Genomic DNA, 9,689 nt, shown 5'->3' with positions numbered 1-9,689 from the left:
TTATTTATGAGCCACCCTGGTGTTTGGATGGTATTAATCCTTTCTTCCCCTTTTCACTCACTATAATTATTGGTTCATTTTGAAGTTTTTGGTAATGACAAAGTGATTTGAATGGTATGCTTTTTGGTTCATGTGCTCAGTGAAAGGCTGTTGTATTCCTGAAATGCGTGCACAGCATAACACTGGTGAGTTACAGAAAATAAGAAGGGAGTGATGTTCCTTAGGGTTTGCTGTTGGGACTGGCGCCACCAACAATGGCTTTAAACTCTGAGAGGTATGGTTGACATTAGATGTAAGGGAGAAATTCTTTGTCTTGGGAGTCGTGAGGCACTGGCACAGGTTTCCCAGAGAAGCTGTGGATGCCCCGTCCCTGGAAGTCTTCAAGGCCTAGATAGGATGGGATTTGGAGCAGCCTGGTCTGGTGAAAGATGTCCCTGCCCATGGAAGAGGGGTTGGAACTAGATAATTTCTCAGATCCCCTCCAACCCAAACCATTCTATGATTCTAAAGTTATTCTTCTGCCATCCATACATCCATTCTGAGGCTTTTGGCTAACTTTGCATCAGTATTGTTTAAAAAAAGAGTCTGAATGTCAGGTAACCCATAAAGTGCTGTTTCATTAGAGCAAGCAGTTTTTTGATGACTTGGCTTGGAGCTGAGACCTTAACTTCTGCATCTGCAGGACTAGAAAGAGTTCTTGGCATTCCTGACAAGGAGAGTTGTTGCCTACAGATTGTATGATGCCACTGCTATTTTCTGTCTAGTCCTGTGATGCTGCTGAAGCAGCTTCATATTTTCTAGATAATCCTTTATTCCAATTAAATGTGTATGGATTGAACTATTGCAAAATATTTTACTTCAGTTATCCCTTGCTAAATTTTCATCCAGAACTATTCACTCATAATTCAGGATTCTGAGCGATCATCTTGCTGCTTAAATTTGCTGAGCATTTCCAGCCCTGCATACTGTGTTCTTCCTTGTTCTCCCCAATCACATTAGCAACTATTGGCCCTATAAATACACTCCTGTCTGTTTCTCACATTTCCTTGTAACTCAAGCAGGAAGGAGGATTAATACAAAATTTGTTATAGATTGAAGGTAGAACACCAGCTTTGTATGCAAATTGATTTTTAAAATGAGAATTGCATGAAAGAGAATGAAAAATGAAGAGTTGGCCTTTTTCTATGAGTTGGAGTATTGTTGCTGTGTTCTGCTCATCTCCAGGATGTGAGTTTGCCCTTCTGGCAAAGGGAAAGGCTCAGGTTCTGGAAAGGAAAAGCAACTTTTTGACTTTCTGACTGTAAGAACAGCAAGATTCAAGTTTTGCAGAAATTTTTAGAGGTTTCTGGCTTTGGAATGGAGAGAGTGAGAATTATATCAAAATATCTCCATTTGGTACTATGATACTATAATAGTTTTAATTTTTGGTTCAATGCCCAGATATGTTTTGCTTAAAAAACACTGTTCCCAAATTTCTACCAAACTGTAGCGCACAGCCTGAGTCCTCCTGTTTTCAAGCCTTTTCTAAAACAAGGTGTAGTGACTTTGAAGTCAGTGGAGGATTTTAGAAATAGCTCCTCTTGTGTATTTGCCTGTAGTCTGTGTTTTGATGTGAAAGACAGGACACTCACAAGCTCAGCTCTTGCTGGAAGAGGTTCAGGAGTGCATGAACGTACTGAATTTCACCGCACTGGGAATGAAGTGAATGTTATCGTTTAGACAGATTCATTAGGAGGTCAGTACTTGGGTAAGCTCTTAACAAGAGCTATTGATGCTTAGGGTCTTTAGAAAGCTGTAGTTATTCTTACTTAGGTGCTTAAATATAGATTTGAGTGTTAATACTAGGCAACAGGATTTGAATAATCAGACCTAGCTCCCCATATGTATCGAGGCTTCTGGGACTGCTCAAGGCAAATTATGAGAGCCCAAGTGGCAGGACTTTTATGTGTGGGGATTTTTGGGGTGTACACTGCTTGGTAATAGGCTTTGCTGCCTTTTCAAGCATTGCTTACAGATTAGTCACTTTCAAGCATGAAAATGCCCCATTTCTTTTGAATCCCAAAGGATAAAAGCTGTCTGCTGTTCAGAGTGGAGCCAGTGTTGCAGCTGGTGATTCCCACTCTGGAGTCATTTGGGCTTTTCTTGGGGTGATTGGTTTTCCCCTCTCTTGTAACTGGTTAGGTGGTAACTTAATGTGTTCAGCATTAGCATCTGTGCCAGTAAAATAGCATTTGTTACATTCTGCACTCTTCCATTTCCATCTTTATGCATGAAGCTGAAGTCTTGTAATGTGCTGCTAATGCTGTGCCTCCTTGGAAAGGAAAGTTGTCTGGCTTTGGTGGGGAGCTGGGGTTAACGCTGCCCTGAGAAGAGCAAGAAGACGGAGCAGACTGGCCCAGAGCCATAATTGTGGGGCACATTGTCCATGTGCAATTTTGGGGTGACAGTTCTTCCTCTGAGGTGACTCAATGGGTGCATAGCAGGAGGATTTTTGTTGAGTGGAGATGGCTGCGTTACTGGGAAGTTGTAGGCAAAGGCTTAAGAGGTTCATTGCTGGAGTGGCTGTTGTCAGACTGTGAATGACAGTCATGGCTTCCCCAGCCTGCATGCTGCACTGTGAGAAGTCTTTTTCCCTGCTTTCTGTTATGTCCAAGTAGTCTCCATTTTCCGCCTGTCTGGTGCTACCCCAGCAATTCCAGAGGGTCTCTAGCCATCTTGGAGGAGATGGAGCATTTGCTGTTAGATGGTAGTAAGAAAAAGCTGGAGGAACAGTTGTGTGGTTGGATTGTGAGATTATCTGTGCTGGGATTCTAGCTCTTGGTGTTAACCCCGCTAAGGATTTCACTGCGGCATTACTGAGGCCTGTGCCTAACAGGAGGCTTGTACTCCTTGAACACTTACCTGAGCACTGGAAGAAAGTAGGCAGTGGCTTAATTAAACCCTTTGGACTTGGCAAGAGGGGATGAAATGAATGGGGTGAATATGGGGGAAAATCTTGCACAGGTTCCCAAACTGCAGGCAGTTTTTTCTTTACCCATGCATGTATTTTTAGATGAAAAGGAGCATCAAAGGAGTCCTTGAGTGCTGCTTAGGTCCATTTTTTTTCAGCACTTACAGCGTTAATAAAATTTCAGCACGAAAATAAGTCTTCATCAGAAGCTTGTGCTTTGAGAATCCTGAAGCAGCAGTTATGTAAGAATGGCCACAGTATTGCTTTTAGTAGGGTTTTAAGAGTAAATCGTCTTGGTTTAGTTGAGCTTGTGGGGATCACTTAAAATTATGTTTGTGAACAGAGAACAATGACTTCTGAGGCTGCAGGATCTGGTTTTCACTACAGGCACAGCTGCAGCTGCTTTGAAAAGTCCAGCTGCCTCTGTGCTAGTGTCCAGCAGGACATGGCGAGGGTATAAATCCCACCCTGCCCAGTGGCTGTGGCATTTTGGTCTCAGGATCTCCACAAGATGTCAGTGTAGATTTATTGGATTAGATATAAAAATCCTTGTGCTGTTCCCTCTAACAGATTAAAGCAAAAACTGTTCTAAAGCTGCACAATAGGTTTGATTGTGCTCTGGAACGTGTTGCCTGTGGAAGATTGAAGCGGCCAGCGCTGGCGTCGAGGGAGGAGGGTGAGTGTCACCCTGAAATGGGAGCAGAGCTCTTGGCTGAAACTGGCAACGCTTTGCTCACATCGGCGTGCCCTTATTCCCTTGGGGACAAGCTGCAGATGCACTCGTGCAATAAAGTGCTCTATATTGTACTCAAAGAAGAGCTGCAAGCCTGAAGAAAATCTAGAAGGGCCATCCAGGGTGGCAGGAAGGATGTGAGGATGGTTGGATCAAGTCACATATTGGAGAAGTGTAACTGCTGCGTGGGGGGTATCCAAAGCTTACTTGCTTTCTTTCCATAGGAAAAGCAGACTTGCAATGTCCAACGAGCTGTGATCCTGCAGAGACTGGTACACAGCATCCAGCCGAAGGGAGTTCCCCTTGACCTTCTACCTCTTCTGCACAGCCGTCCTAGGTGTAGCATAGGGGTGTTTGAGAGCCAGCCAGCTCTTCTCCTTTGAGTGCCTGGTGTTTTGTTCCCATTTTCCCGATAAAAGCTAAATGCAATGCAGCCCGCCCGCCTCTCCTTGCAGCTGGGGCTGCGGTCCCCCGCCCCAGAGCCAGGGCTGGCGTGGGTGGCCCCGCTGTCCCCGGAGGGCGCGGGAGCCGCCGGGCGATGGATGATTCATTGCGGTCCCGGGCGCTGCACCCTGTCACCCGCCAGGGAGGGAGCGAAAGGTGACGGTGTTTGTCAGCGGTGGCAGAAATAGCCACGTTTCAGATTTCATTGGGGAAGTGGGGAGGCAGGGAGGGAGACCACTGCGGCGCTCAGCCCCTGTCCCAGAGTGCCTCGTAACCAGGGGGTGGCGAAAGCAGCGCTTCATCTTCCGTGTGGGCAAGCATTCGCCCTCCTAAATTTGAGTGGGATGGCAGCCACTCCTAGCATTTGTGTTGTGCAGATCAGGTAGGGATGGGGATGCAAACTCCCTCTTTCCTTGGTGTGTCCTCTCAGCTCACCCCGGGGGTGACTGAGATGACTCTCTGGGGTCAGAGGCCTCCTGAGGAGACACTCGTGATTTCCTGCCTTAATGCTGCAGCACCTGTGGGGCTCCACTTGACCCTTGGCCTCACTGGAGAATTATTCTTATTTTTTTGATGGCCTTTCCTTTTTGATGGAAGGAATTTTGCCTGTTCAGGCAAAAGGGCTGGACTCTGCCTGCTGCTTGTTCCTGGCAGGCATGGGCTCTTAGGCTGCCCAGGATGCTCTGCAAAGCTGGGCAGTTTTCAAAGATGGGATAATCTTATCTTTTGAGATAATTTTAAAAGTAAAATGGATCCTGTTGCTCAGAACCACAGCAGCCACACTGGATACGGGAAAAAGGTGCGAACAGAACAGCCACTGAGATTTAAGTGAATCTTAAAAAAATCACAGCAAAGCTGTGATCTTGTTCCTCAGGTTGGTGATTACCCCCTGAAATCAATGGGATTGCTCAAGCAAGTTGTCATTTTAAACCTGACAAGGCTTTACTCTGAACTCACCATAAGCCTGTGTGGTGTGGAGATATTTTCTTAGTGCCTTCCAGTGGGAAGAATGGAACTGGAGACACACACCAACAGCTGCTCCTAAAAGCCTCCCAGACTCTTAGACTAGGGCTTAGTCCTTTATATATATATTACATATGGTAGCAGCAGGTGCAAAATTATTTTATAAAACTGGATTTCAAATCCCACAAGTTATAAAAAGAAAAGTGAGAAAATAATAGGAAAAGGTGGAAAATAAAATAGAAGGCATTTTTAAAATTTAGCCTAATTTTAAGTTGAAAATCAACATTTCTCCAATGCTGTTATCAGTGTGATCTGCTCAAAAGGCCATTATATTGAGCTTAATACCGTGGGAAACATTGTTCTAATAAAATTACTTGAAGTTACTTTCCCCCCCTTTCTCTCTTGAAAGCAACCTTATGTTGCTTGCTTTTTTTTTTTTTTTTTGAGAAAGGTTGTTTTAGGGTATTCACAAGATATCCAGGCCTGAGTGTGGCAGTGCTCTAACAGATTGGCAGCGATACCGAGCGGCGATATCCAGACACGGATTGTGCCGGTGTCACGGGGGTGTAAATCCGAGTTTCCGATTGCTTCAAAACCAGGAGCAGCTGCCAGGCACGGGAAAGGTGCCTGCCTGAATCCAGGGCTGCAGCCGAACTGGTTCCTGTGTCACTGCAAGCTGTGGCACTCACGGGGTGGCAGAGAGGGATGGAGGCTTCCTAAGGCTGCTCAAGGCTCCCCTGTGGCTGATGGCTGCCATGGGTCCTGCTGGGATACAGTGGGGAGAAGAGGGACTACCCAGTGCTCTGCAGTGGCCAGCTGTCCGCTTCCCTCTGCTCCAGACCTGGAACATCTCCTGCTCATCGCTAAGGGCCTTCTGCAGGTGCTTCAAGAGCCGCTGTTAAGTTTTCCAGCTTCTGTTCTCCCCCTCCACAAAGAAAGGATCATAATCCCATGGGCGTTTGCAAACGTGAAAAATGAAGCTAAGGCTGCTTCCCCTGCCTCATAATTTTTTAAAATTTGGTGAAACAAGCTTGGCTGTTCCTCTAGGTTCCTGCTGTGCCTCTTCTGCTTGCCTAGAGCGCAGTGCTGCTGGTTATCCCTCCCTGATGGAAGCCACGGAGTGACCCTGCATGCTGGCTGCCACAGGAGCTTTGCTGTTAATGTTACTGCACCAGCAATGATTCCAGCACCAACTCCCATGGAAGACAAGGCCAGTACCCTTGTTTGGAACCTCAGGCTGGGGCCCCCTGCAGGCAGATCCCTACTGGAGGAGACCCTGTGGCCATGCATCTGCCAAGGAGAGATGTTGGATGGGCTGTGCCTTCTCCCAGGCTGCACTGAGTCCCTGGGTACGTGTGTACCCTGCAATCTGTGGCTTTGGTGCCAACCTAACCGACACCCCAGACAGTTTTTCTGCAACGTGGTGATAATAGGACTGACCAAAACTGTAGCTTAAACAGCCAGCTGGGATGTTTGGCCTCTGTGAACCAAGGGGCTGGGAATGGCTGGCTTTCCAAAGCCTTGGCCTGGGCTGTGTCAGATCATTTTCATCATGGAAAAGTGATGGATAAGAGGGGAGGGAGCAGGCCCTGTGCTTTTGAGGGGGCTCATTTCAGTTTGGCATCAGATAGCCCGGGAGGTGGGCTTGGTTGGCTGATGCTCAGCCCACAGCCCCTGATCCCTGAGCCATGGTGTGCCCAGCTGCACTCCCACAGGCTCAGGGCTGAAGTTCTTGCAGCTCCTTGTGCCCCAAATGTCCCAAAATTTTAAAAGAAACTTGGATTTCTGTCTTGGCAGTAGTATTATTTGGAGTTTGAATGAGGCCATGCAAGGCTCATTCCCAAGTCTCCATGGACATTAGCAATAACTTGTTCTTTGTCTCTTTTTCTGCAACACATCCTCCAAATGGGTGTTTATCAGAATCCAAGGTAGGGAGCAGACAGGTTTCACCTCTTTAATCACCACCACTGAAATATTTCCATCATACTGCAGTGCAAGGGTGGATTCTTTATCCCTCCTGGAGCCATCCCACATCTCCTTCAGTTGCCAAAGCACTGTGTTGGTAACAGGAGCAGACTTGGGCATGGCTGAGGAGGCCAAAACTGAGCTATTACCTGGTCAGGAGGCTGAGGGTCACATCCCTGCTCTTCTCCAGGATACCCAGTGCCTTGAGACCCAGCAGCATCATCTCTGGCCATCATCCAGAGCTGGGGGTGAATGCTGCAGTTTTCCCTCTCACCCAGCCATGGGAAAAGCACTGAGACCTGTAAGTCAGTTCTTCTCCCTCCTCTCACCAGATGGAAATGGGGAAGGAAAAACCTTCATTCCTCCTCTCCTGGACACAATGGGAAAGAGAAGCTGTCTTTACTTTCCACTGCCTTGCAGCTGAAAGGAGGAGGAGAAAAGTGAGTGTGGAAAGGGAGAAAGGAGAGGCTTGGGGCATGGAGATTCCCCTCAGTGACCCCTCTGGAGTCTGCTGAAGCCTGAAATGGGCACGCTGGGGGGGCAGTGTGCAGTGTGGCACCCACACCTGCAGGGACAGCTGTTCCTGACTCACACAGTAACAGTACAGGAGAAACTGGGAAGGCAACCCAGAGAAAAATCTGTCCCACCTGTGGTTGTGTCAGGGGTGTTGCTGGGTGTTATTTATAACATTTAATTTATTTTTTTTTTTACTTGTCACAGCTCTTCCCAGGCAGAGAAGGTCACTTCGGCCATTGCTCAGGAAAGAAGATGGCGTTAAACTGGTAAGAAAGAAGATGGTGTTAAACTGGTAAGAAAGAGCTAAATTCTTGTGGGTTTATTTTTTGTTTGTTTTGGTTTTTTTTTCATGGTTTTGCCATTCTCACTTTTGTGAGCACCCCTACATGCCTCACACAAACGAGAGTTGAGCTTGGTATTTAAAAAAACAAAGGGTGGAGCAGCACAGAAAAATGGAGGTGAGCCTGTGTTAATGCTTGGCAAATAAAAACCCAAACATTAAACCAATTTCTTGGCAAAAAGCACCAGGAGCATGTGCCAGGGTGGTGGGCAGAGGGGGCAGGCAGCTGGGCAAGAGTGAACCTGGCAGAGGGAATACAGCCCCTGCCTGTTTTTGTGTGACGTCTGGTGTGGGATGAGAGCTTTTTGGAGAAGGAAAGTCAGCCTTTGCTTACAGATGGGATGAGTCTGGGCACCAAACAGGATGTGCTGGTCCTGGAGAGGGTCACTTGTGGCAGCAGCTCCAGGGTAATGGCCATGACTTGCATCTGCAGTGTGTGGGAATGGTCAGGGGCACTGAATGAGCACACCTGTGTCCTGTCTGTGGCCTGAGGTTGTCACCATCATGTACCCAAGCTGGGAGGAGTGGTTACTACTGTGAAAGGATGCAGAATCAGGCATAAAATGGGAAGAAATTACAATCCTGTGGCAAGTTTGCCCTACTTCTTTTGCTCTCTCTATGGTTAAAAAGAAGAAGTTGAGGGGCTTGGGGCCTTCCACAAGTGTTCACCTCAGGCTGTGGGCTCACAACCTGCCCTATTTAGAATGTAATCTCCTTACTTTGCTGTGGTCTAGTATAACTGTGATGTGGGATGAACACACTCCTCTTCCCTGGCAGCATGACCCTGCCCAGGAGTAAATGACTGTGGTGACTGTCAAGTAAATGCAATAAAAAAATGAAATGTAGCTGTTAACCCACCCCTCCTCTCTTTGACTCTTATAATTAGGTCAGACAGAGCAGCTACTAATTTAAGTAGTTTCTGTGGCTCCCCTCAGACAGCCTTTTTAGCAGCAGTCCCTGATTTTTAATTGGGCTATGGAAAGGCATTGCCCTTTTGTGAACCATTTTCTAGACCTGCTCACCTCCACAGACAGTGACACATGATTTTAGTGCACAGAAGCCAAAACCAACAAATCAACAACTAACTCGTGGTCCCTGATAATCCAGGTGACGTGGGTGATTAATTGCTGAGACACTTACAGGAAGACACTTGCATGCTGGGTTTTGGTCGTGACAAACGAGCTGTGACTGTCAGGGTGCATGCTCTGCCTTCTCACAGCAGTGCAGATAAAGATTTGAATCTAGGACATCCAGGGCTAGGTCAGTTCAAAGGTCCCTGACAAGGATTTGTCTCTGGGATGAGTGTGTGTCCCTTCCCATCAAAATGGTCCAGCACAGAGATAGCTGTGTTGCACCAAGATGCTTGCAGGGCAGTAAGGCTGCCTGTGCCATGCCATGCCACCCTGGAGCTCCTGAGTCTCCCAGGTGAACAAGACCCGTGATTCATGCATCACGAAATCAAAGGGAGGCAACATAACTCTCTAATCTGATATGTATGCAGTGCAAGCTGGGTGGCTTATTAATTTCAACTAGAGAATTTTTTCCCTTTTTCTTTCTTTCAGAAAAAAACCCAAGTAAACAAGCCAAAAATTTGTGACTTAATGGTTTCCAGTGATGGAGAGTCCACAGCATGACTAAGTAAATTGTTGCAGGGCTTAATTGTGCTGATGAAGTCAATGGAGTTACTGTAAACTGAAGTTATGCTGGTGTGACTGAATAAAAAAATTTGGCCTAGTTACCCAAAAGGAGCAGCACTTTAAAGTCTCTGTATGTCTTTA

The sequence above is a fragment of the Molothrus aeneus genome, chromosome 2 (genome assembly GCF_037042795.1).
Source record: "Molothrus aeneus isolate 106 chromosome 2, BPBGC_Maene_1.0, whole genome shotgun sequence".
Taxonomy (NCBI): domain Eukaryota; kingdom Metazoa; phylum Chordata; class Aves; order Passeriformes; family Icteridae; genus Molothrus; species Molothrus aeneus.
The sequence above is the reverse complement of the archived record's forward strand: the minus strand, read 5'-3'. Positions refer to the sequence as shown.